At 48.2% G+C, this 25,513-nt stretch overlaps 1 protein-coding gene across 1 annotated transcript in view; it reads right to left on the bottom strand.

The window, feature by feature from the left end:
• The window catches only part of elfn2b (extracellular leucine-rich repeat and fibronectin type III domain containing 2b), a 46,003-nt gene extending 20,829 nt beyond the window's left edge, over positions 1-25,174 (bottom strand). The window contains exon 1 of the mRNA XM_076023562.1: positions 24,867-25,174. The gene's annotated coding sequence lies outside the window, so the exon portion shown is untranslated. The remainder of the gene's footprint in view (positions 1-24,866) is intronic.
• Positions 25,175-25,513: the final 339 nt, after the last annotated feature.

The raw sequence follows: 25,513 nt of genomic DNA, 5'->3' as shown, positions 1-25,513 counted from the left end.
ACTGGGCGAAGAAGACCGGAGGCTGCTTGCTGTCATTTTTTTCTTTCTTTCTTCGACAGTTAAATTAAAGGATTGTTGGCTTGTCAGACTTTTCACCGCGTTGAAGTTTTTTGTCTGATTGCCAAGAAAATGCAAATGAAAAATCACGGTTTTCTCTGAAATTCAGCATTTTGTCTTCCTGCCTTTTTCGATTTAACTTACGGAATGTTATAACCACGCTGTTTTGGATAATATTTGAAAAGATGAGTGGCATACACACTCGATGGCCACTTCATTAGGTACATCTGCTGGTCCTCAGGCATCTATAAAGCGGCCGCTTTGGATCCTTCACCCTGAGAAATATTCAATCTCCCACCGGAATATGTTGCGCTATCTGAGACGAAACAAGGAATTTCAAGTGGCTGAAAAAAAGATGGAGAGAGAGAGGGGGGGGGGGGGGATAGGGGGAGAGAGAGCAAACACGTTTTCGCAGCGCTGGCAGACTGGGGGTCCTGGAACCGAGGAGGGGGTGCAAAATGGAGGCGGCAAAGAAAAAATAGGGAAGAGGGGGGGGAAACGCGGGACCGGGAGAGCGGCGCTGATGGAGGGAACAAAAGGGCCGACGCCGCAGAGCAAACGAGCTGTGACAGATCATGTTATGAAACTCCCCCCTTGCCTGTTAAATCTGGGAGAGATCGGGAACGTGCGCAAGACGCCAAATGAGGGGAAGGGAGAGGGAGAAAGACGGGGAGGACGCTCCGATCTGAACGCCCGTCCTCGTGAGATTCAGGAATAGATGGCGGCCCGCTTATGTAAAACAAACGGCGGGCGCTATACGTGAGGAAAAAAAATTAAATAAATAGCGGAGCAGAGCGAGGAGGGAGAGTGGCGAATTAGCGGCGCGGCGGCTAAGCCGGCGCAGGAGGCAGGAAACGTGTGAATGAGCGGCGGAGTGAGAGCAGGAAATGAGTGAGGAGAGGGACAGAGAGGTGAGTGTGTGTGTGGCGAGATCAAGATAGAGGAGTGGCGGATCAAAAAGCGGCACGCATGAATTGACGCAATTAGAGGAGGATTCCGGGAAAAAAGCAAGATGGCGGAGAGTATGTGGGGCGGGGGGGCGGGCTGATTGGGGGGGGGTTAGCGTTTAGAGTTAGCGTAGCACAGCCGATAAGGAACCTTCAAGTTCTGGTTCTGGACGCAGTCTTAGGGATTCGGTTGTGATTTGAGCAAATCGCTGCTGTAAATGCTACAACTTTTTTTTTTTTTTTTTTATCTTAAATGAAATATGCCTTCATCTCACTGCCGGAAGAAGACACCCTGCACTGTGTAAGAGTGAAAAAGCTTTTTCCTTTTTCTCTTGACGTGTGTCCGTTATCCGCGTTCTCGCGTCCAAATTTCAGTTTGCGCGACAACAAGGTTAATGCAAGAGCCGCCGCACAGACGCTCATAACATCTTTTACGTCAATGCTGTCAAACGGCCTGATTCACACATACACACACACACACACACACACACACACGCACAGGGGCTGGCTAATGGATCTCTGCTGAATTCCGAAGGGTAACTGTGCAACGTTTAATGTCTGCGCATCGTGAACGTAGGTTTTAAAATAAATATAAAAAATATAGCAACACCTAAACACCCCTCCCATCTATTGCTAAAAAAAAATAAATCATGTTCTTCCAAAGACACACACACACACACACACACACACACACACACACACACACACCAAACACCTTGTTTTGTGTCAGGCCTCTAATGGACCTGCGGCGGCACACAGCCACCTCCAGCGGCACTCTCACCTCCGACGATAAATCATTCCAGGCGGCGGCAGATATTGCAGCTACGGGACGCCGAGCGGCGTCTCGGCACTCGGGAGTCTACAGCAGAGTCAGCACGTCTTAATAGCGGAGGGGGGGGGGGGTCGGAGCCGGCCCGGGCAAAGGAATGTTCAAATCCCCGCAGCAGCAGCGATTACGGACTCCTGCCTGACGCGGCCGCTCCGGCTAGACTATCCACCCCACCCCTACTACACACACATACACACACACACACACACACACACACACACACACACCGGCTGAAGCAGTGAGTCAACAAGCTCGGGGCAAAAGTCCAAGAGCGGTGATGTCACTTTAGTATAGTCCAGCAGTTGACTGGAACCTCGAATTCAAGCTGAGAAATTCTGTTCAGGTGGGTAGTCGTCAGGGGCGGAGCTACGCGGGGCCATTATCACCCCCCCCCCCCCCCCCCCCTCTCCCACACCACCCCTTGGGGGGGTGCGGGGGGTTATTTGACAAAAGACCTTAGACTTCCACACTTCCACACTGCAGCATCTCAAGACATATCTTTGTCGATTGAAGTGCACAGTATCTTTTTTTTTTTTTTTTTTAGCATGTATTAATACATGTATGTATGTATGTATGTATGTATGTATGAATGTATGTATGTATTTAATATGTAACTGGGATGGGCTCCAGCAGACCCCCGCAACCCTGAGTGCAGGAAGAAGTGGAAGATGGAAGGATGGGTGGATGGATGCATTTATGTATAATGTATTTCTGACTTAATGTTTGGCCTGGATTTTGTTCTTGGTGGAAACAAGTCACTCAGAGGAATTTAATGTGACACTAACCCGAATTCTTGGACAGTACGAACAAGATAGTATGAGCAGAAAATGCTAAATAGATACAAACACTACAGTAGAAATTATAATAATAAAAACAGTCATGTGGTCATTTCAGACAGTCAATTATTGCCATCCCTATGTGAGTCATGATGTCACCCTGTGGCCACCCAAAGGAAACATTTCTGGCTCTGCCACTGGTAGCAGTTAGCCAACGTAGCCCTGTGCTACGCTGTAGTTAGCTTAAAATGCTAATTCAGCGTCTGCTAAATCCTTTGTATTTATTTCAGGTCCCCGAGAGCTCTTTTAAAGATTGAAGGGCGCTTTGAAGCTGATTGTATAAACCTTCTGTCTTTCTTTTTCAAGTTCCTAGTTTAGCCTCGGTCACTAGAGCTCAAGGCTAGCTGCTGTGAGTGGTTTGAAACTGAACAGCCAAGGCCAGGGGGTGAAAATGAGCAACTATCTTCTATCCGAAAAAAATCTTGAACGTAAAATGTTTTAATATTTTTCTGGGGAAAATACCATATAAGCTGCTCTGCCTTCTTCTGGGGGTATTTAAGAGCAGCTAGCAGCTTAGTTTGGTCACAGGTACAAACAGATGCTGCTTGCATATGTAATCCAGTGCAATGGTAAAGCAACACTGTCGGGTTTTTTTTCCAACTTCATACTGTTTCAATACGTTTTCTAACGGGGGGAAAACGGCACCGTAGCCGCAACACGCTGGGCTGACACGATACAGGCGTGTTATACAGACAGCCAGTCAGCCAATCACATGGCAGCAACTTTTTTTTTTTTTTACATGTAGGCATTTTAGAGGTGGAGGACTTGCTGAGGTTCGAAGCGAGCCTCAGAATAAGGAAGAAGGGTGTAATTAGGTACCCGGTACTAACAGGTTGTACCTAATAAAGCTGCGGGCGGCGAGGGCACGTTGCACATGTTGACAAAGCATTTTCAAAGTCGTGCAGCGCTGGTTCCTCCCTTCGACACCCACACCTCCCTCCTGGTGGCCAGAAGAAGCAGGACCCGGCTCGCTCATGTGTGCAAACAGGCAGAACGGCAGAGGACGTCGCTGGAGGAGGAAGAGGAGGAGGAGGAGGAGGAGGAGGGCGGTCGGGCTGTGTCAGCGGCGCCGCTGCCATTCTCCCGGCTGCACGACCGTGAATCGTGAAATCGATTCCGAAACTGGAAATTTTGAGGTGGGGGAACAACATAATGTTGCTTTGAGAGGTGCTGAATGCGCCGTGCATCAGGAGGCCCGGCGAGATGAATGAGCCAGAAATCCAGCATTGAAATCTGAGCCGCCAAAAGGTTCACACTCACCCTCAAGACGGCGGCTCCTGAAATGCAGCAAACCCACCCGGCGGGGGGGGCCCAGATTTACTGTTGGGCCCTTTAACGCACGGGGCGCTGACGCAGAGTGGCGTTAGGGCGGAGCCTGATCATCCCACGGGAGGGAACCCTGACAGGTACTTGACGAGAGTGATGAGGGTGATTAGCGGAGGACAGAGCGGGAGAGAGGGAAATGAGGCAGGAAGTGCAAAGCCAATGAGAGAGACCTTCAAAATAAGACGAGCGCTGTGTCTGAACCCCCCCGCCCCCCTTGCTGACTATATATAGATATACTGCACCAATCATTTAGAAGATACGGTATTTTGCCGTGGTGAACATCAGTATTCACTACATAGTCCAATGTTGTCTCAATATATCCAATAAGTATGCAATCAAAGGGAGGTGATTTAAAATGTTGACACTTTCTCCAAATATTGAATCAATTCAATGATCCTCTCGATGGCATTCACACACATGCCAAAACCATCTGCTGAGAACCAGACTGTTAGAAACACTTTTTTTTTTTTTTTTTTTTTAAAAAGAATTGCAAACACTTTTCAAAATCTATAGGAAAAAAAATGGAAAGTCATCAGGAAGTCTTTCTGGAAGTGTTTCAGCATTGCCCTCGCCATCCTAAACTTGGACGCTCAGCCGGTTTGTCTCCCGCCTCGATCTCTCCTACCCGCGCCTTCGCGTGGAAACCCCCCCATGGAGCGGTGTATTATCTCACACCAGGGGCTCCGACTAACTGCTGCTTCCCCCCCAATTAGCATTAAAAAAAAAAAAGATTCGGGTCGGGGAAAAAAAAAACCCATAGCATTTGTCAGCGACAATTGTGTCGGCGGCGGCGGCGGCGGCGAGATGGCAGGGCGTGGACGGGAATGAGAGCGAGATTGGATGAGCACGTGCACGCACCAGTGCTCTTTCAACACCTGTCTCCCCCCCCGAGGAACAACAAGCAGTGCCTCATTTCCCACCTCGTGTGAGGGAGAGGACTGCTCGCTACTGTGTGCTTTCATTAGTTTTGTTTTGGTTTTTTTGTTTCTTCCCCCAAAACTCTTTTTAAATTATTACGTTGCAGAAATTCGCGACAGTAAGTAAAAAAAAAAAAAGAGAGAGAGAGAGAGAGAGAAAGGAGAATCCAGTCAGAACCAGGGATTTCTTGCTGCACCAGGCCATGCCAAGTATCTGGGTTATGATTTTAACTTTCCATTTTTGAACTAAATCCTACGATTAAACTCTTGTTTCATTTCAACCCAGCCGCATCCTGGTTCCGTGAAAGCTGATTTTGCTGCCGAGACAACTGCATCCCCTCCGGACTCCGGACTCTGACAGCCGCCTCGGTCAAGTGACATCTTACTCTCGCTACCGAGAAGCTGATAATTTTTTTTCTTCTTTAAGCCGTTAAAAAAAAGATTCAAACATCACTGGAAGTTTAAATTAAAAAAAGAAAAAAAACAAACAAACCTGAGAGCGTCGACGCTCTGACCTGGTTAAGACGGCGCCAAAACAGGTCGCGGGTCGCCGCAGCGTGTTTGACATTTAAGAGTGCGGACGTGTGCAGTAAAGGCTCGGCGGTGTTATTTACAAATTGACACGGTTTGTGTTGTGGAAAACAATAAAACAAAACACACACAAAAAAAAAAAATCAATACCAGGGACGCAGCTCTCAGGAATCAAGACAGCTTTTGGAATATCCAGTTTTCTCTGCATGCTCCAACCCCAAAGGAATAAATGACCCCCATTCGCCAGAGCTTCCTGATTGGCTTAGAGCCCCCACACCCCTCCTTTGCATGTAATTCACAGTGGGACTTTGGGCGAGGTGGGTAATGGGGGCGGGGGGTCGCTGAAGGCGTTTGGTTGCCGTTTTGAAAGTTTCACTCATGTTTGGCCTCCGTCGGCCGGATCTGCGATGCACCGGTGAGTCAGGAAGTGGAATTTGCATACATTTGCGAGGAGGAGCTGGAAACGAGCCGTGTTGGCAGGAAGGCGAGTTTATCGGGGGCATTGTTCCCGCGATAACGGCATTAAAGAAAACATCCGCACCGCTACGCTCGGGACGCGCCGCTCAGTCGGGAATTCTCGTCCGTCCGTTCCATGGATCAGTCGATTAGCATCTAGCGCTAAAGATATGTATGCGCGTCGAAATGAAGGTCATTCACTTTCAGTGAATACATCGATTGCTGATGGAGTGCAGTGGTTGGATTGAAGAGCAAAAAAAAAAAAAAAAAAATGCATTAGGGAATTTTTGGAAATGGCAAAATTCAAAACACGGATTAAAAAAAATGTTCTGTTGCTGCAGGTTCGCCAGGTTCAGTCTGACGCTGCAAACAATCAGCTCACGTCACCTGTGCTGCTGTCATCAGTGATAGAAAACAAAAAGACAGACGGATGCTCTAAAATTCCATGTTAATGACAACGTCAACGGCAGGGGTTCGAGGATGTGTGACCTGCTGTTGCGGGAAGACGGGCTGTTAGCTCGTCTGCCAAGCCCCCCGGTCGCGCCTCCCCCCCAGTGTGGGTGAGCTCAACCCCCGCCCCTAAGTGCAGATGTGTGTGAATAATAGAAACGACTCGGTTCGTCACTTTAAAATTTCATTACGGATTGTCTGCTCCTGGTGGTTTCCCTCACACTCGCTCTTAACCCTCTGCTGGCCACTCGGCGAAACAGACATTTGGAAATTGATCTTCCAGAGTGTCAACAGGGGATATAAAGTTCATTTTTCTCGAGTGAAGAGCATTGATCAGGTTTAGGCTAAATCACAGTCATATTAGTTCCTATATAAATATAATGACCGATTTTTTTTTTTTTTTCAGTGTACACGTGATTATTTTAAAACATTAGTAATGAGGAAATTCTCAATGGTCGAACAGTAGGTGGTGTGTAAAAAACAAAAACCAGCAAGTCTCTGCATAGAATTGACTTAAATCTAGTGTTAGGGTTGAGGTTAACTTGCCAAAGGAAACAACAATTAAGAGAAAAAAAAAAAAATCTATATTCGATAAAAGGAAAAAACATTTATTTAAAAACCATGCCTGGTGAAGCTGCAGTGGACAGCACAGGCCTAGAAGAGGGTTATAAGAAGCTCTGATCAGTGTTGCCGCAATCTCTGCTCTCGTCCTGAAATTACATCATCGTTTTGAGTTAAAAAAAAAAAAAAAAGAGTTGTGTGCAGGGTTGAATTCTGCCTGTGGGCAGCCGGGGGGCATGCTGCAGCGTGAAAACCCGACTTGTTCCCCCGGCTTGTAAACCAGGTACATCAACCCGACAGCTGGGGAAAAAAAAAAAAAAGGCAAACGTCAGAACGGAAATAAAACTGAAGGGGAGAAAGTTGAAGGTCTTTTTTTTTTTTTTTTCCTTTCTATCTTTTCTTTACATATAAGGGGCTGCGTGCGCCGCGGTTGCAGCAGCAGGCGGCGGGTAATTTATAACCATCAGTACTAAATATTTTAATGAAGTCACTGAGCGGACGCAGGGGCTTTCATTACGCAGGATTAGTCCACATTAGAACGGCGCGCGGAGATGCAAACAGATGCAAAGCCCATGTGTGTGCGGGGGGAGCGCGTACGCAACGGCAGGAGGGAAGCGTGAAGGGGAAATCTTTAATTAGGCCGGGCGGCCCTGTCAAAAATAGATGCAGATACACATCAACAATCATTTCCTTCTGTCTTTCTTTCTGTTTTATGGTTCGGAGGCGTTATCTTGACGAGGATCTGATTTGAGTGCCAGCGTGATGTAACGCGCAACGATGCAACGAAAATAAACAAATAAATAAAACCAGGCCCCTTTTGTAAGTCAGCGTATTGTTGTCAGTCGAATACATTTTTTTTTTTTTTAATGAGCCGCACTAGCATTTTAGTCTCATCGTGTTTTTTTTATGTCACCATTGCGACCGTTTTTTTTAAAAAAAATGATCTAGTTAAAATGAGGTCACTTGTTCTGATTAATCACGATTAATCACAGTTTGAAAATACATTCCTTTATGAATTATTGTTGGGTTTTAGGTGCAAAGAGAAATGCCCGAAATTGGAAAGTGACAATGTAGGTATATAAATTGATGCAATTTTATTATTTTCTCACTGTTTAGCGGCGGTTGGCCACCGGTTAATTGACTTTAATCACGTAAATGAACACATTCACATTGACAGCACTTTGAGAAACTAAGAAATACATCATTTTTATTTTTTTGCAAATGGTGCTTGCCGACTGGGCGGAGTCCTGCGTACACCAAGCAACCGAGATCCCTTTGACCAGTTTCAACAAAAACTTACACTATTGAAACTTTCTGTGAACTTGAAAACGTTTAAAAACGCGGTCAGGTCTAACGGCGGCGTGAGAAGCGCACTCCTGGGTGGAGAACCGGCGGACACTGGAGTCGGTGACTGTAGATTCATCACCGCTACGTCTCACCGCTCGTCTGCCCCCCTCACAGTGAAGCATATCTCCACTATTTCACACTCCTCCGGTCTCCGACCGACTTCCATCCATCCTCCGCCTCCCCTCCGATACCCACCACCCGCCTCTTAATGATGGTCTCACTTGTCATTCACTCACTCCATCTCTCCCTCCGCGCTCCTTTCCGCTGGTGCTCCCCCCCCCTCTGAACCGAGGACCATTTGTCTCCCACTTGAAAGCCAAACTCTTCAGTCCGATCCCAGCAGCCCAAAACAAGGCTTCTTCTTACTTTGAAAGCCACTTAAATCAAAGCGAACACACCTCCACGCCCCCCCCCCCCCCCCCCCCACTCCTCCTTCTCACCCCATGATTTCACAGGAGTGTATGATAGCTGTGAGCCTGTGGGTACTTGGCAGTGCAGGGGTCTGTTTTTGGAGGCAAGTCAGTCAATCAAAACGCCAGAGATTTAAATACGGTTTCTTAAGCTAAATGTGAGTTTTGAGCCGTTCTTTAACGCTCCAAGGGCTCCAAACCTGATCGGCAGAGAGGTGGGAGGTGGGAGAGTGAGAAGGGGGCTGCCACTCGTGAAGGCTGAGAGGCAGAGACTGCAAAAGTAGAGCCAGCTAATAAGCTAACATGCAGCAAAAAGTGGAACATTTGCGTTAACGAGGTGGCAGGAAAACGGAAACCGCCTTGCTGGCTGGGAAAACTCTTCTGGTTGGCTCAATTGAAGTTGGCTGGACGGAATGATGCATGAAATAGAGCATGTCGATCATCTGTTCATCTGTCTTCCATCCACCTATTTGTCACCCATCCATCCATACACACATCCAGCAATTTAGCAGTCAGTTCATCTACATGTTCAACCACGTACATCCTTCCGTCCAGCCATCATCTTCGACACGTCTACCAACCATCCGTTCATTCATTATCATTCCACCTATCTATCTTGCACCCATCCATGACGTGCATACGTCCTCAGCCTGAAAGGGTGCGATCATTTCCCGACTAGATGCCGAACTCACGTCTTTCACATCTGTTTTTTAAAACAGACACTGCGTTGCTTCCTCCTTTAGCTGCGTTTTTCCACAAGCACACTTTAGACCTGTGGAGTAATAAAAAAATGAACCTGATTCATTCCCTCTTAAACACACAGTCATTAAAATAATGCGCCAACTGTACGACATCCCCCCCAGACGCAGGGGGGGGGGGGGGTCTTGACACGGCTGCCTGGCCTGCGCGCCACCTGTTGCTAAGCTACCAAGTCTTACGTGGCGCCGCAGCCCAGCAAAAAGCCCCCTCGTTGCAATGCAGACGCGCATGAATCAGACCAGCGGCCGCCTTCGTATCCCAGCACCCCCCCCCCCATGCCCTCCCCCAAACGTCACTGTTGTTTTCTCCTTGCGGTGAAAGGCATCCGAGCGCGGCACAATAAATGTGTAATATGCTTGTAATAATGTTCAGAATCCGAGTGGAAAGCTTTTTCACCGGGGGGGGGGTTGGGGAGCCGGGGGGGGTGATGCAATCAGACGGCGTAAGCGTGCCGAGCGAATGAGGCAATAGGCTGGAAGGGAAGAGGCAGGAAGGGAAAAAAGGAGGGGGGGTTGGGGGGGGGGGACTGGAAGAGGGAAGCTGGGCAGAGAAGACGGAGAGCCGAGCGGAGGAAGCGCCGCGGAGGAAGGTGTGGGAGGAAGGAAGGAGGGTGTTTGCGATTAGCAGAGAAAAGTGCCAGCGAAAATAAAATAAATAAAATAAACGAACTAAGAAATGCATAAGAAAGTGCTGCAGAAGGTGAGGAAGAGATAAGAGGGAGAGGAGGAAGAGGAGGAAGTGGGGGAGGGCGCGAGATGACAAAGGACAACGTCGGGGGAAGCTAACAGCTGTTCCTGGAGTTGACACGGGCGAGACAGATAACAAGAGCGAGCTTCATTATTACTTCTGTTGTCCGCAGGGCCGCCTGGCAACGTTTAGAAGGCACCATTATCAGTTTACCTCCCTCTCTCTCCCCTCCCCTCCATCACACACACACTCGTATACACATATACACAGCCTGGCATGGCCAAGGCTCTGCTCCTATAATCATGCCCCCCCCATCCCTCCCTCCTCCCTCCTCCCTCATCCCTCCTCCCCCCCGAGACCCTCCAGCCAACCAAAGCAAGAGGAGCAATTTAAAGGAGAGGGATCGATGGCTGCTGTCCTGCTGCACACTGCCCGCCTTCGTTAATACCATCCATCCATCCATCCATCCATCCACTATTCCCCTATGTCATCTATTCATTATCACTGCATCCAACTGTCTAAAAAAATCCATCATCTCTCCATTCATACATTTATTTACCTGTCATACCTCCATCCATCCATCCATCCATCCATCTATCCATCATCCACTATTCCCTGATGTCATCCATCCATTATCGCTGCATCCATCCAACTGTCTGAAAGAGGTCTATCATCTCTCCATTCATACATCTCTTTACCTGTCATCCATCCATCCATCGTTCATCAATTCACTATTACCCCGAGTCATCCATCCATTATCGCTGCATCCATCCAACTGCCTAAAAAAGTCCATCATCTCTCCATTCATGCATTTATTGACCTGTCAACCATCCATCATCCTTCCAACTGTCTAAAAAAAACCTATCGTCCCTCCATTCAAATTTAATTCAAACTACAATTTGCCTATCCATCCATTCATCCATCCATCCATCCAACCATCCATCCATTGTCCTTTACTTAAAGATTGTCCATTCATGCATTCCACAGTTATCTGTTGGTTTCTCTGTTGACTGTGCGCTTTGAAGGGTTTCTGGACGTAAGTGAGCACTTTAGTCATAAAGGTTGAGTTGATTGACCCAACAATGTAAAAACAAAGTCTAGCATCAATCCACCAATGTACTGACCCATCTATCCGTCTATCAGTTCGTCAATCCATCACTCATCAGCAATCAATTGGCCAGCCATTCATCGACTGTCATTCCATTCACCTAACAATTAACAATCAAGCCATTGATCATCCATCACTTAAAAAAAAACCCACTGAACCGTGTGTGTGTGCCTGGATCCACCGGTATAAAACGAAGAAGAAAACGTGTCCACGTGTGTGTATGTGTGTCTACATCTGCTCAGCGTTTTTCATGATTTGACACCAGCGCCGATAAGAAAAAGATGTGCGATCGAGTGAGCCCAGTCAGTGAACGCAGATTGACATCGCAGTGGCCTTTGTCAGGCGGAGGGAAAGACGTCCGCGGAGCGAAGCCGGCTGCTGTCTGCGGCACGGCCCAACGAGCCGACGGGCCTGATTAAGATTTATAGTTTGATTGAGCCGTAGCTAATGTGACAGCGAGGCAGCTGGCAGGATGCTGTACATTACAAATATAGGGCTCATTTACCTGCGTGCAGCGTGATTTCATAGCGTCAGATGGACACTGGGCCTTTTTTTTTTTTTGGGGGGGGGGGGGGGGGGGGCGGTTATCTATTGCTTTATGCTCTATTTCTTTTACCCTGACTGTGTTTCACTGCAGCAGAGCCAAACGCAGCTGTCTGTTGTCTGTGTTCGCCCCTAGAACTTTCATGCAATTCTATTTAAATGTGCTACCGTCGCATTGACACAGTTTGGTTTGATTTGACTGACTGATTATACACCCACAGTGCCCAACTATCCGTCTGTCCGGGAAAACATCACCGTCGCAGAGAAAGCGGCCCCTGTTGGGAAGACGGCGGCCTCCGTGATGAGAACAATGGTTCCCTAAACTGCTGCAAGCGACGGCAATAATTGCTGCCATCTTCTCACTTCCCTTTCTGTGAGCCAGCCGCTCCTCTGTCGAACACGCTTGCACACACACACACACACACGCACACATAAACGCAAACCTTCCACTTCAAGGCTGCACTTTAAAAAAAAAAAAAAGGGATATTTAAAGTGACAGCGCACAATGTTTTCCACCACTAGAGAGCGCCACGGAGCACAGTGCGGAAACCAAAACGCCTCCCAAAAACTCTCAACGCTCATATTTGCATTTGGGATTAAGCGACGGCGATGCAAATATGATATCCGGTTCAAAATGGTTTGCTGAGGAAATGTGCTTTGTGATGTTAACATGTTGGAAGGACACCCGGCCCCACAGACGCTCTCCAAAGGGAAGTCAGAAGACGGCGAATCATTGGAGTTATTCCTGGAAACGCTCGCCGACTCCCAAACTTAGTCACCGCTTCAAGTTCTTTTTTTTCCCTTTGATGAGCGGTTTTTAGGACAATGCCTGTGATGCATTAAATAAATGGGCTTTTATTAAAAGCAGAAAGAGCGACGCTCAACTCTAATTGATTCACTGTAACAATGCAATCTCCTGTGCTGGGACCGTAATGACTCGCAGTCACTGGAGGGCTCTCTCGCTCCGACATAAACATCTGACGTTTTGGGACACTTGAGGAAGCAGCGAGTCGTTTGCTCTTCGTTCTCTGCACAACTCTGGGTTTTTTGCGTTAATTGTCATTGTTACTGTTTCCATCGTACCACATCACAGTAGTTTAGAATGGATAGCTTGGTGTCTGTGTGTGCTATTTAACATGTCCATCTAACATTGCGTACATCTTACATGGCCAAGTTAAGGTCTTGTTGCGGAAGGGGGGACTATTTACAATGTACTCTCTGTCTATCACACCAAGTAGACTGAGCAGATTTCTAACTGCTGGCAACAGCTGGATGCTGAACACATGATGTGCTGTGGTGTTTAACTAACCAAAGGCTGTAATTTAACCAGTTACAAGCAAGAAAAGCCTTTAGCGACAGATCCAAATTTGCCAAAACTGTTGCCACGGGAGGCAGTGGCTAGTTTCCGCTTCTCGCAATTCTTCTTCTCCAGTTTTTTGTTGAAGAGCAGCTTCAGCAGTTTTGACAGGGACGCCTGATAGCTTAGCGACCCAGCGGCTGCGGAGGGTCAGCTAGCTTGTTGCTAGCTGATCCTCCGCTGCCCTCCTCCTCCGCAAATACCATGTTTTGACGCTGCAGGTTGTTGACATATCCCTTTCTTTCAGAATTTGGGCAGTGTTTTCATGCAACCTTGACCTTGGCTTTAGCAGCAGTTTTCCAAACAGGTCGCTCAGTTCTGGGCTACCTAGATAGCATCACCCTGACACGCTTCCCCAGCTCTAAAATTACACAGGGCTAGGTCTCAGACGAGCCATCGTTCCTCATTTAGTGCTCCACTTCCAGCGTCTTGGCAGTGGATCTGCATGTGTGTGTGTGTGTGTGTGTGTGTGTTTGGCTTGGGTGGGGGGAGTGGAGCATCTTAATAGAGACACGAGCGCGCACACGCAAATTACAGCCCATTAATAACTCCCCTGAACTTTTTTGAAAAGGGAGAGAGAGGGGAAAAAAAATGCCTCTCCAAACTTTTACAAAGCGGCTCATTTGCTCGCGAGACTGGAAGTGGGCGTAAGAAGCGGCAAGGAGCGAAAGGTTAGTCGGGGAAGAGACGCGTCGCCACTCACGGCTGAGCTCGGCTCAGAAAAACGGGTGAGTGGCACCTCGGCTCAGTTCTTCCCACAGCGCCGCCGAGTTCCCGTCGCCGCCTGCGAGTCTGGTGTTTGTTCCGAGCTTGTTTGTTTAGCTGAGTCGCGGCGGCGGCGGCGGCGTCCTTCGTCGTGCATTATTCAGCTCTGCGCCGCTAACTGAGTTTAATTCACAGAAATGACGTGAGTAGCTGGGGCGCCCTTTCTTCCTCCCCCCCCCCCCACGGGGTGGGGTTGCGATTCGTTACGCCGACTCCTCTCTCGACGGGCTGTTGAATGAGCGCGATGTTCGTCTGATCAAGACGGGCGCAACGGGAAAAAAAATACAATCTCGGCTCAAAGTGACGCCTCGCTGTCACTTTTTTTTTTGTTGTCGCCACAAACAGGGCGACAAACTGACGCACGAATCAAAGCGAGAGGCTGCAAAAATAGACAAAACGCTTTAATTTGGTGATTACGCTCGCGTTCGCGCAGATCCGCGTTCCCAATCTGGGTTTTTCCTTTGATTTTTATTTGCGAGGGAATATCTGACGTCCAGATTGAGGCCTTTGGCAAACAAACTTGCGGATGGGTTCACAAAGTCTCCCAAGTTTGAGTATCACGGAGTGCCAAGGTTGGAAATCATACTGAAAAAGAAAAAGATTAATCTACCATTTCTCTCGTCCTCGGACCGATGGGCTCTGCATTAATAGAGTCAGATTACTGTTACCTAATCCGGAGCGTGAGAAAAGGCCCCCCCATCAACACCAAGAGTCATTTCAGACGGCCATTAAATTTAATCAGCACATTCTGTTTGAACTCTCATATCCCCTCACATTCATCAGGATCTCCCCCTCTCTCCAAACTGCCCTCTTATTGCGGAAGCACCTCTTATGAATACTTGATAAATTCCAGCCAGGTTGCCCGGCGAGAAGCTGATGGGTGTGTTCAGATTCTCACGCATGGGGCCCGCCCCCAAAATCACCGCCGACACCGCCCCGACCTCGCGGCTGCTGCTCCTTCTTCTTCTTCTTCTTCTTCATTTTCTTTTTTCCAACTGTCCCTGTTATATATATTTCACCGCGCTCCGCGGGACGAGCGCTCCGAAGAGGAACCGCGAGCGGAGGCTTGGATGCGTTCGAATCCCCGTGGAGGAAGAGGAGGAGGAGGAGGAGGAGGAGGTGGTGGTGGTGGTGGAGGCGCCGCCCGAGCGGAGCTTCCGTCGTTTGTCGAAGCCTCCCAGTTCCTCCCCCTCCCGCACCCCCCCCCCCCCCTCCTCCCCCGCCGACAGCCTCCGACTGTCTGTCATTAAAGTCGCCGCGGCGGGATGAGGCTTTTCCGCGAACGCTCCACCGCCATTGGCGCGCTAGATAGGTCAGCTTACGCAACGGGCGCGTCTCGCTCTCCCTCATTTGCTCTCGCTGTCTGTCTGTCGTTTGTAGGGCACGCCCGCGGCTAATCACATGACCAATATGCGACCCCGGCGCACATCGCTGCAACCCTCGCGTCCAATTTGCATGTTAATAGTGTAGAAACATTTCAGCCCCTCATATACAGATAAATAAAGACACTTTGTTTGGTTTTTTTGCTAATCAAAACTAAGTGAAACATGTTATGAATTCAATCGGAATTTAATTTCATTTAATTGGATTAATGATCGCGATGCATTTTAAGTACAGTAAATGTATTTCAAACGGTGCAATTTCTCCCATCCTCATCGACTTAATTGAATTGAACCTCACTCGTGTCAGCTACCCGTATTTGCCAGTGTTTGATTTACAGTCAAAAGCTTTTTAAGGGATTTTGCTCAGTGACTTTTGGGAATTAGCGAAATGAATAAACAAATGCAATAAACCTGATAATTCACTGAGCCAGGATTCTTTTCTTTTTTTTGTGCCGTTTGCATTGCTGCTGAACACCCTGGAATTATACCATCCGGTTATTTCCACCCAATTCTATTTTATAAAATTGAGTCAGTAAATTGTTGTTGTGCTACAATGATTCCTGTCTGCGCAACAGTATTAACAAAGTCAAAGCAATTTAAATGAACTCTTCTCTCCGGTACTTTCACCTCAAAACAATCCCGGCTGACTTTAACGAAATCAAACGTTTACCGCAAGCGCCTTCGTTCACCGGATTCATCCCGCAAACCGCGAGGTCCATGCTAACCCAATTGGACGGAGTCTCGCGAATGTGTCTGATGCAAACGCTCCGCTGTGCCCCAATTCACTGTTTCATTCGTTGTGGACAAGCGAAGATTTCCGCCTCAAAGAGTGTTTATGCATGCAAAAAAAGAGGAGGAAGAAGAAGAAGAAGAAGAAGAAGAAGAAGAAGAAGAAGAGCCCCGGCAGCTATCTATCGAGAAATCTTGTAATCCGTCTCCTCCTCTTCTCCTTTACTGCGGGCCAAGAAGTGTAACGTTATCATCTGGCGGCGAGCGGGGGCCATAGTGTGAACGTCAGCACAGATTAACTGGGATGAAATGAGGAAAAATGTGACCTCCCACTCCCCCTCCACCCCACTGCACCCGGGAGAAGAAAAGGACACGTCGCTCTGCCAACCCACTTTATATCTCCGCTAGTTTGTAAATCACCGGAGTCACCGCGTCCCTCCTCCTAGCGCCTCACCTCACCTCCGCGCGCCCCTCCCCCTCCCCCTCCCTGCTCCCCCGCCCCCCGCCGCCCCCTTTTTTTTCGAATACGACCCCGTTTCCACTCCTCCCTACACCCATTATGTCATCGCCTCTTCCTCCCCTCGAGCGGTGGCTGTGCTACAGGCGCCGCGCGGGTTTTTCTATGAACGAGCGCGGCGCCCTCAGCGGAGGAACGTCGCTCTTCTCCAGGAATATGTTTGCAATTTACGCTTTCGCTTGCGATTTCTTTCTCTTTCTCTCTCTCTGGGTTCCCGCTTCCGCCGGCTGGCAGGCTTTTCGCGTGTGCACGCGAAAAGCGCACACACACACACACACACACACACACACAAAAGCAGCAGCCGATAATTACGTCAAGGTTGCGCCTTCATTAGCCAACAGACCTGGCGCAGGGGGATTAACACTTCAAAGGAGGGGAAATGAGCGAGGGAAAGGGGGTCCGAGCCAGGAGAAATGTGAGGTGGCGCTTCGAAACAGGAGATGGGCGCAAAACACGAGACGTTCGGGGGGCCAAATTCGACACGTGTCGCGCGATAACAACAACAAGAGTGTGTCACTGGCACGTGGAATGGCAGCGCCGGGACAATCACGGGTATCAAGAAAAGGGTGGGACAAAAGAGAGAGGGTGGCGCCAATGCGGGAATAAAACAGCATCGCTTTTGGAAAGGAAAAACGGTTGTTTTTTTTGTTTTTTCTGTTGTTATTTGTTCATCTCGTGCCAAACAGAGGGCCGGCTGCGACAAACAGACGGCGACAAACGCATCCGGCGCCATGACGCAAAGGTGACAGAAGGTGGGAGCGAGTGGACGGAATTGTTTTATTTGCATACAAATAGCTGTTCCGCCTCCGTGGGTTTCTTGTTTATCCTCCCAAAGTAAAGGAGCGACCAGGAGAGGCCAAGACGGGGCCCCGGGAAGGCTGGCGCTGGCGCTGGCGCTGGCGCTGGCACGGCCTAATGGATCTGACAGCGCTGATGAGGCGCACTCTCAAACCGGCCGCCCTGGACGGGGGGGTGCGACAGGCGGCCGTCTGGCTACCTGGAAACTCAGCCGGAGTGGAGGTAATGACCTCGAAGGCCCCCGCCGAAGCCAGAACTAACGATCGGCCCCCTTTTAATTTGAGAAAGGGAAAGTTGGGTGGAAATAAAAGAGAAGGGGGTGGGTGGTTGAGAGCCACAGGGGAGATCTCGGAAACCGATTTTACATCGGAAAATATTGGGAAAAGCCAAGTAATGAACGTCCCGGCGGAGGAACTCAGAACTCATCAGTAAAACATGTCACACACTTGATGAGACTCAAGCTGTGAGGTAATTTAATGCTCCATTCCTTCAGTTCTTCAGCAGCGGCGGCAACCCTGAGCCACACAGGCAGGACTCTAGACAATACTCACACACACACACACACACAGAAAAATATATATAGACATAGATAGATATACACACAGTCTTAGTTCTAAGCTGCCACCCAATCAATAATCCCATTATAACTGGAAAGCCTGTTTTATGTGTTGGCCTGTTTTAGTGGCACGCCTCATAATTAAAGTCGGATTTGCCAGATTGCCGATTAATTGGGATGCATCCCGACGCCAGGAGACGCTCGGGATGTCACACACGCGAGAGAGCGAGGGAGAGAAAAAAAAAGAGACGCGATCATAAGACGTCTCTCCAGGTTGAAGACGTTTCCTTTCCATCAGTGCCGCTTTCATAAGCTCGGCTTCCGTCTCAGCGTGAGGCAAAGCTGATGAAAAATTCACAATAAACAGGGCGGGCGGAGAAATTAGGTGCGTTGCCTTGCAGCGGCTGGCGTGGAAAAAGTGCGAACAATAAGGGAAGAGGTGATGAAAAGCGGGGGGGTGGGGGGGTCTCTCTGCCATGTGTCTCATGCCACGCCGCTGCGCAAATGGGTTTCCGCAGTCAGTCGAGAAGCTCAAGCGAGACGAAACTTTTTAGCCGTTTCTTCTCTAGTTTGGCAGTTTCTGCTGTGATAACTGCAAAACCCAGTGAATTCATCGATCAACTTTTGGTTATAAAGCGCTTTGCACAATCAGAGGTGAAGCCAACTGGTCCCTCCAGAGCAGGGGGAAGAAACCTCGAGCAGACCCCAACTCTGGTGGTGGTGTTGGTGATGTTTGCGGGGGAGGGGACTGTGTACGAAAACCGATGGAGACCTTGGAACTTTTGGAAAGTTTTCTAATCACCTTCATTGATTGTGTTAGCATGGACTTTACAAAAACTGGTCCTGAACGTTTAAGGATTGAAGGGTTTTTATTTGTTCATCCCAATTTCAGTCACCAGGGCAAACCCGTATTTCCTTTCTGAGAAAAATGCCATTCTACCAGTCTGAGAAAGGACGACTGGTACGTGCTCGGTTTAATCCAAAGACAAGGCGTGGGCGGGGCAATCAGCCACGTGACCTACCTCCAAAGCCAATGGTATTAGCATCGAGGGCGCCTGGCGTTCCGGCTCCCAGCTGGAAAAGATTGCGGGAGTGCTGTAGAAGTTTAAATCAGAGGAAGAACTGGAATTCTGACAGAAGTTCGCTAAGCTGAACATGTTGCCATTTCATCGAGGTAAACCCACCGCAAACAACCCACAGCGGTCTCGCTTTTCTTGCATCGAAAAACTTTGCCCGTGCAAGGAAGTCATTTGATACCATGAGGCGTGCACGGACGGCAAATGACTCAATGACTCAATTAAACTCGAGTCACAGTAAAAATAAGTGAAACAGTTTCCCATCTCTAGTTTGACTCTAAACAACTGGATTTGTTTGCACCCAACTTGCAGCGTACACTGAAAGAGGGCTAACGGTGCATCCGCAAATACAAAGGACATTGTATTGCCGTCGGCCCGCGCAGATGGGGCGATTTGTTAGGCGCGAGAGTAATGTGAGGAAGCTCTCTGCTCCCAAGTACCTTTAAGCCAAAGCTCGAAAAGCGAGCGACACCAGCATTTACCTGTCGGCTAAACGCTCCTCCGCGGCTCCATTGGACGGCTCTTACGGGAATAAATGTCAAGTGAATGCAGAGTGCGACGGCGTCACCCAGCGCAACACTTCCCGCAGGGCGCCACTGGCAATCATAATATTGTGCAAGTGCCTCGTTGCCGTTGTCTTAAGTGGCCGTAGTTAAAGCGCAGCGCAGGCAACGGGTAGTTCGGTCCGTGCGAAACAAAGAAGAAGGACAAATTCTGCTCAGAACGGGAAACAATGAGGAGATTCCCCAGGTTCATTAGCGGGGAGGGGAGAGCGAAGAGTACAGTAGCAGAGTTGGGAACGGCCTCCAATGCCAAACACAATTTGTTTAAATGGCTCGAACGGCTCTGTTGGTTTTGGGAGGAACCTTTCGGGGGGAAAGCCGCAGCATGTGCAGAGATTTTAAACAGCCTCCCTGCCAGGAAGCCGGATTTCGAACTGGACTCGCTGTTTGGCTAAAGCCCCGACAAAGCACCATCACTCTGCGCGGTAATGGAGAGAGGGTTCACATTTCATCCGCCAGCGTGTTCCACATCCCCTCAGCATGCTTGGAAAACGTTTCTACCAATTAGCGGCGCGGACCGGTTCAGGAACCTGTCAAGCTCTCCTACCCCACCCACATCTTTGTGGGGAGAACAAAACATCACACATCTACTGCACGAAAAGGAACAAACGCGCCCTAGAACACGGCACACGCGTCGTCAGTGAGCCGTCGGCGTGCCGCGGCTAGCATGTGACCGCAATAAGTCACGCGCAAACACCCCGAGATTTTTTTTTTTTTTTTTTTAAGAGCAAAACCAATAATGAGTTGGAGATGTAAGAAGCCTAATGTCTGCCTTAATTTCATTAAGAAAGTCAATAATTGCATCTGCGACAGCCCGCGGCGCTTGATAGTTTCTCCCTTGGTTAACTGAGACAATGTTAATGACTGTATATTAGCTCGCCTCGAGTGAAGTCAGAGGCTCCGGCTTATTGCAGTCATTACTACAGCGGTTGCATCATGGATCTTCTGGGTTTTTTTTTTTTTTTTTCTTTCCCCACATGCTGTCACTACCTATACACCCAGAATTTTCAGGACACTCCACTGAAAAGGGAGCGGATTCTCTTTTTTTTTTTTTTTTTTTTTTTTAAAAAAGAGTGCTAATGATCACGCACGCCGCCACCCCTCCAGTCCTCTGAAGGCTTTTTTTGAATGATGTACGACTTGGGCTTTCCATGGACGAGTTTTAAATTGGATTTGGATGCAGCTAATTAATTGTGTTTACTGACGGTGGGTTTTCCAAGTTGCCTTCTGATGCCAGCTGGTAGAAAACATTGTGTCACATTGTCGGCGTTTCACTGCAGCGCCGCTGAGCGGCTGACGGCTTTTCAGCAATTACCAAAAGCTATCGCCTTTTTTTTTTTTTTTACCCGTCGTGCGTTGAGATTTCTCCACGTTGTATTTGAAAGAAAAAGCGCTTATTCCACTGGCTGGGCAGGATGAATTCTCTTTAATCTTCCTACAATTGCATTCGGAGAAGCATTTTTCAACTGACGGGACAGTTTTTTTGAGAAAATGGTAATTCTTCCTTCATTCCGGCCTGTCGATATTAACTTGTTGCTAATGAGCTGTTTAGCCCTTAACACCAATAAATAGATAAATTGCCTTTTCATTTCCTGTATTTTATGACCTCGGTCCAGCTTGCATATTGTTGCCCCAAGTCCATAATTAGGAAGTGATCAAATCATTTATTATTAACAGATAAAAACATCCTGTGTGTGTGTTTGTTTTTATTCTGTCTGATTGAAAAAAGGAAATGGAGAAAACTGCATTACGTTTCTTCGCGGATGCGTCGCGGTGCATAACAACTTTTCCTCTAATTGGCCTTGCATCGAATTACAAACAGCAGAAGAAAGACCGCAATGCACTGTGTAGCTATTCCTGCTGATGAGTTGAATTAGATTCTATTATACGGACGAGAAATGCATTGGGAGATGCTGTTAGTGCTCCATTAGGGCACAAATAATAATCTCACTGGGTCTCTGGAGGCACCACTAACTCTTCACCTGACTGCACCATCAGGATTTGATTGTTGCCGGGAACACAGTGTTTGGATCTAGAACTCTTACGCCGCATCTTCTCACGTAGGAGCAAAAGCCAAAGTTCATGATTGTTGTGCACTGTCAGCGTAGTCAGGCCAAGACCTCAGCGCTGGAAAATAGCCCTTCAGCTATTGTTCGTTTGACCATAGACAACGGACAATAAAGTTCCATTCGAAAGCTAAAAAGCTAATTTACTAGCCACAGTGCTAACCAAGCATTTCCTGTGTGTGTGTGTATGTATGGGGTGTGGGGAGGGGCGTGGAGGATTTCAGCACATCAACTTGGTGATCATTTTGACTGTGTAAAAAGATGGATGGAGTTCCCTGGTACCAAAATCCTGCATTATATCGCTTGGCCAGCAGGAAGTGGTAAAGTAGATTCCAAAAACACTGGCAGTCAATACATTTAAATGTAACGTTTGTTTGTCTGAATTGCTTGTTTGAAAAAAAAAAAAAAAACTGTTGCTGTCAGGTCCAGTTTGTATAAGTTGGTCTTATTAGAGTGAAAATAGTGATAAAGCTGAGGGGGGGTGCAGCTAAAGCTTAGCCATCATTGTGTCTTCACAAGCCAATGGGTGGACATCACCATGACTCCACTTGTTTTTATACACAGTCACTGGGTAACAACTCCAAATAGAAAGCGCGCAGTGTCGGTTGCTTTGACTTGCTTTTACTGCTTTTACTTGTTTAGCATGACCGCTCAATTTAGCCACGATGACGTTTGGCCTCGCTTGGCCCCTTATCAGGGAGAAAAAGAGAAAAAGGAGCGGACGTTGAGGAATCTGCTGAAACTGTGCCAGAGCACGATTCAGACGAGCTAAAATTCCTCCGCGCAAGAATCTGTCAGATGTGTTGGAAGCAGACGATGCCTTCGAAGTCGCCCGGGAAGCCTCTCGAATGTGTAAGAAACGGCCGACTTTACTCATTATATCGCATGTCAGATGCAACTGTGCGGCCAAGCGTTGAGATTTTTCACAGGGTTACAGCCGCTGATTAAGCGGGTCACAACTGATTATATAAGAGGCATGCGCTCACATGACATCACGCAGACATTTTCGCCGGAGACCCGGCGCTCATTACCGCATTGGAGTCCGCGTTTTCGTCGAGTCGAGTCGAGTCTCCGAAGGCAGGGGGCGCTTTTTCACAATTGTCTACTGTCAAAAGAACAAACTCGTGGAGCGTGCGAGGATTGTGAGTTTTGGGGTTTGTTTTAATCTTTCTCGCTTGCAACCGTATCTGACTTTGTGGAGCAGAGACGTGCACGCGGCTACACTTGAGTTGTTATGCTGCACAACGTGGCTGGCAAATATATATATATATATTTATATATTTATATCAGAGGATGATGACTGTGGCCACAAACAACGATGCATAAACATGTTTTGCAAATTCCCCCTTCCCTCTTCCCCCCCCAGTCACATATTACCAGGTTTAATCTATAATGCAAAGGTGATGATGAGTGGCAGGGTAAGTCGACCCAAAAAGAGGGATTAAAAACGACGACGCAACCTGCCTGTAATTACCTCCCGGCAATTTTCACATTACTGTATTTGCCGCGCAGACAAGCCTGCGTCAAATGAGCCCAACATGGGAGACATTAAATTGCTGGAATAAAAGGCCGGCTGTAACGACTTTTCACGCTGTTGAACAAAAGCTCCCCCCCCTGCAATATCTGCCGCGCAAATGATTTCCAAATGACGGCGAATGAGGCTCTTTGGCTGTCGCTTATCGGCGCTCTCGCCAAAAAAGTAGAGAGCGCCGAGTGCTTTCTGGAGGTGGACGGCGTGCGCGGGGCTGGGACAAATTGGTGGGGGGAAGAGACGCCGGCGTAACACTGTCACCTGTTTGATGTCGTCATCAGCTCAATATGCGTTTGAGTCGCTTTATTGAAATTAGAAGAGAACTGCTGCGTCCTGATTGACCTGTTAAAAAAATACTCCTATCCACTGTCCACTAATTTTAGTTGCTTATCAAATGGAGCAAACTCATGCTTTCATCTCTCCGTTAAAAAAAACAAACTCTGGAATCCAGCATTACTTAGCGCTGTGTTTACAGCAAAGCTGCTTGGCGTTAGCTTCCCGCTAAAACTGATGCTCAGTTGGATTTTCCATAAGTCCAGGCTCAGCCAAAATAAGGCAGCTTGACATGGTCTCGGAGCGCTAGGGGGGTGTCTGTTCCCTACGTGACATCAGAAAGGGTGGATTTGTATAACTGTCTTCCTGAGCCGACACTGTTGAACATGGTGCAAAAGGATAAAAGAACTCAAAAGTTTGGCTTTTCTCATTCCTGGGGAATCCATTTAAGGAATAGAAACTCACAATTGTTGTAATTTTGCATCGTACAGGTCCTTTAATGTGGGAGGTCGAGAGACGACGTGAGATCAGTCACTCAGTAAGTCAATGAAGCACAGTGGATTAGTGTACTAGTTGAAAAGGCTTTTGGTTTTCTAAAACAGTTGCCTAAGTGAAAGTCGCACCATCTTAATTTCCACTTGACTCGTAATCAAAACACAATTTAGCTTATTGCTTTTGCACCAAATATCCCATAACCCAATCGGATCCGCGCTTGATGCCTAAGTAAACGAGCGCGCTGCGTCTCGAGTGTGCGCGTGTCTCCTAAACACCGACGGCGCCGATTACGATGTGGCGCTGTAACGCTCCCGTCTCGATCCTTGTTTTTTTTTTCTTTTTTCATTGTTGTTGTTTCCACCACCCTCATTAAAGTTTCACACCGGCACGCCGCAGCTACGTGCGGCGCGATCGACGGCGAATGGCGGCAGAGAGAAACCCCGCGAAACGGCGACGCCGCACAAAGCCCGAGCTCACCCGTCGGAACGTCGGGAGGAGGATTCTTCTCTCCTCAAGATGAAATGATTACAAGAATTACTTTTTCTTTCATCCCGGCCTGGCGAACACGCACACGGAACAAAACAGTGGTGGTAAGTGAAGCACTGCCAGTGGTAATGACGGTGTTAACAGTTAAATAAGTGCAATAAGAGCAGTGAAGATGGCATAATACACGCCTGAGTTGACACTAAGTAATGCTTTCACCGCACTGTCAAACTGTGTGCCACAGTCTCTCTCTCTCTCTCTCTCTCTCTCTCTCTCTCTCTTTCTCTCTCTCTCTCTCTCACACACACACACACACACACACACACACGTCGAGCAACATATATGTTAAACACTAGAAACAAGGGCGGGAGGCAACAATTTGGTCTTTGTGACGCACTGAGGCGCTTGCGCGATGAAACAAGCTAGCAAGCTCGCGTTTTGGAGCCGCCACGCGTGAAAGGAAACAATCAGAAACACACAAGGAGAAAAAGAAGAAATCAAGTCTCCAAACCTGCTCTGCCTCTGGCGGCGGACGTCTCCCGCCCCTGGGTCGTCGTTGTCAGGGTGCGGGGTGAGGGGGTGGGGGGGGCAAAAAAAATCTAGCCGCCGCTTTCTTCGGTTTCGTCTGGCCGCTTTCCGTATCCTTTGTTTTCTTCTTTGGAGATTTTGTTTGGACGGCGGAGAAGAAAAAGCGACGTTCTCAGAGGCGATGGAGGCTGCGTGGCGGTGAGGCAAAAAATTAAAAATAAAAATAATCAGCCGACTCAGATGTTCTTTTGCTGGTCTTGGATCGGAATGTGGGCTCGAGCCTTCAGCAGCGGGAGGCGCAGAGAAGGAGCTGGAGCTAAAATTAGGACAAATAAAAATGTGGAGAGGGAAAAAAAAAAAAAAAGGTCATTTAAAAACCACAGAAAACTGGCATGGCTGAGTTGCTGGCAGTAGAAGTAAGAAATTAGACAGTTGATAGATTGGAGTCAGACATGTAGCAGTTTGAAAGTCTTCTTTTTTCCCCACTTTTCAACGAACGGGATCGTTTCATGGCAGCCGCTTCGGCCGTATGGATCAGTGGGCGGAGCTCCTGTACGCATATGGATTTTCGCACACTCTGGTTGAGTGACTGTTTGACTCAAATGACTCGCACCCGAGTCAAAGAAATCG

This window comes from Nelusetta ayraudi, unplaced genomic scaffold, assembly GCF_046127955.1.
Source record: "Nelusetta ayraudi isolate G7.1 ecotype Tasmania unplaced genomic scaffold, CSIRO-AGI_Nayr_v1 ptg000016l, whole genome shotgun sequence".
NCBI lineage: Eukaryota > Metazoa > Chordata > Actinopteri > Tetraodontiformes > Monacanthidae > Nelusetta > Nelusetta ayraudi.
This window is presented reverse-complemented; position numbering and strand designations above follow the sequence as displayed.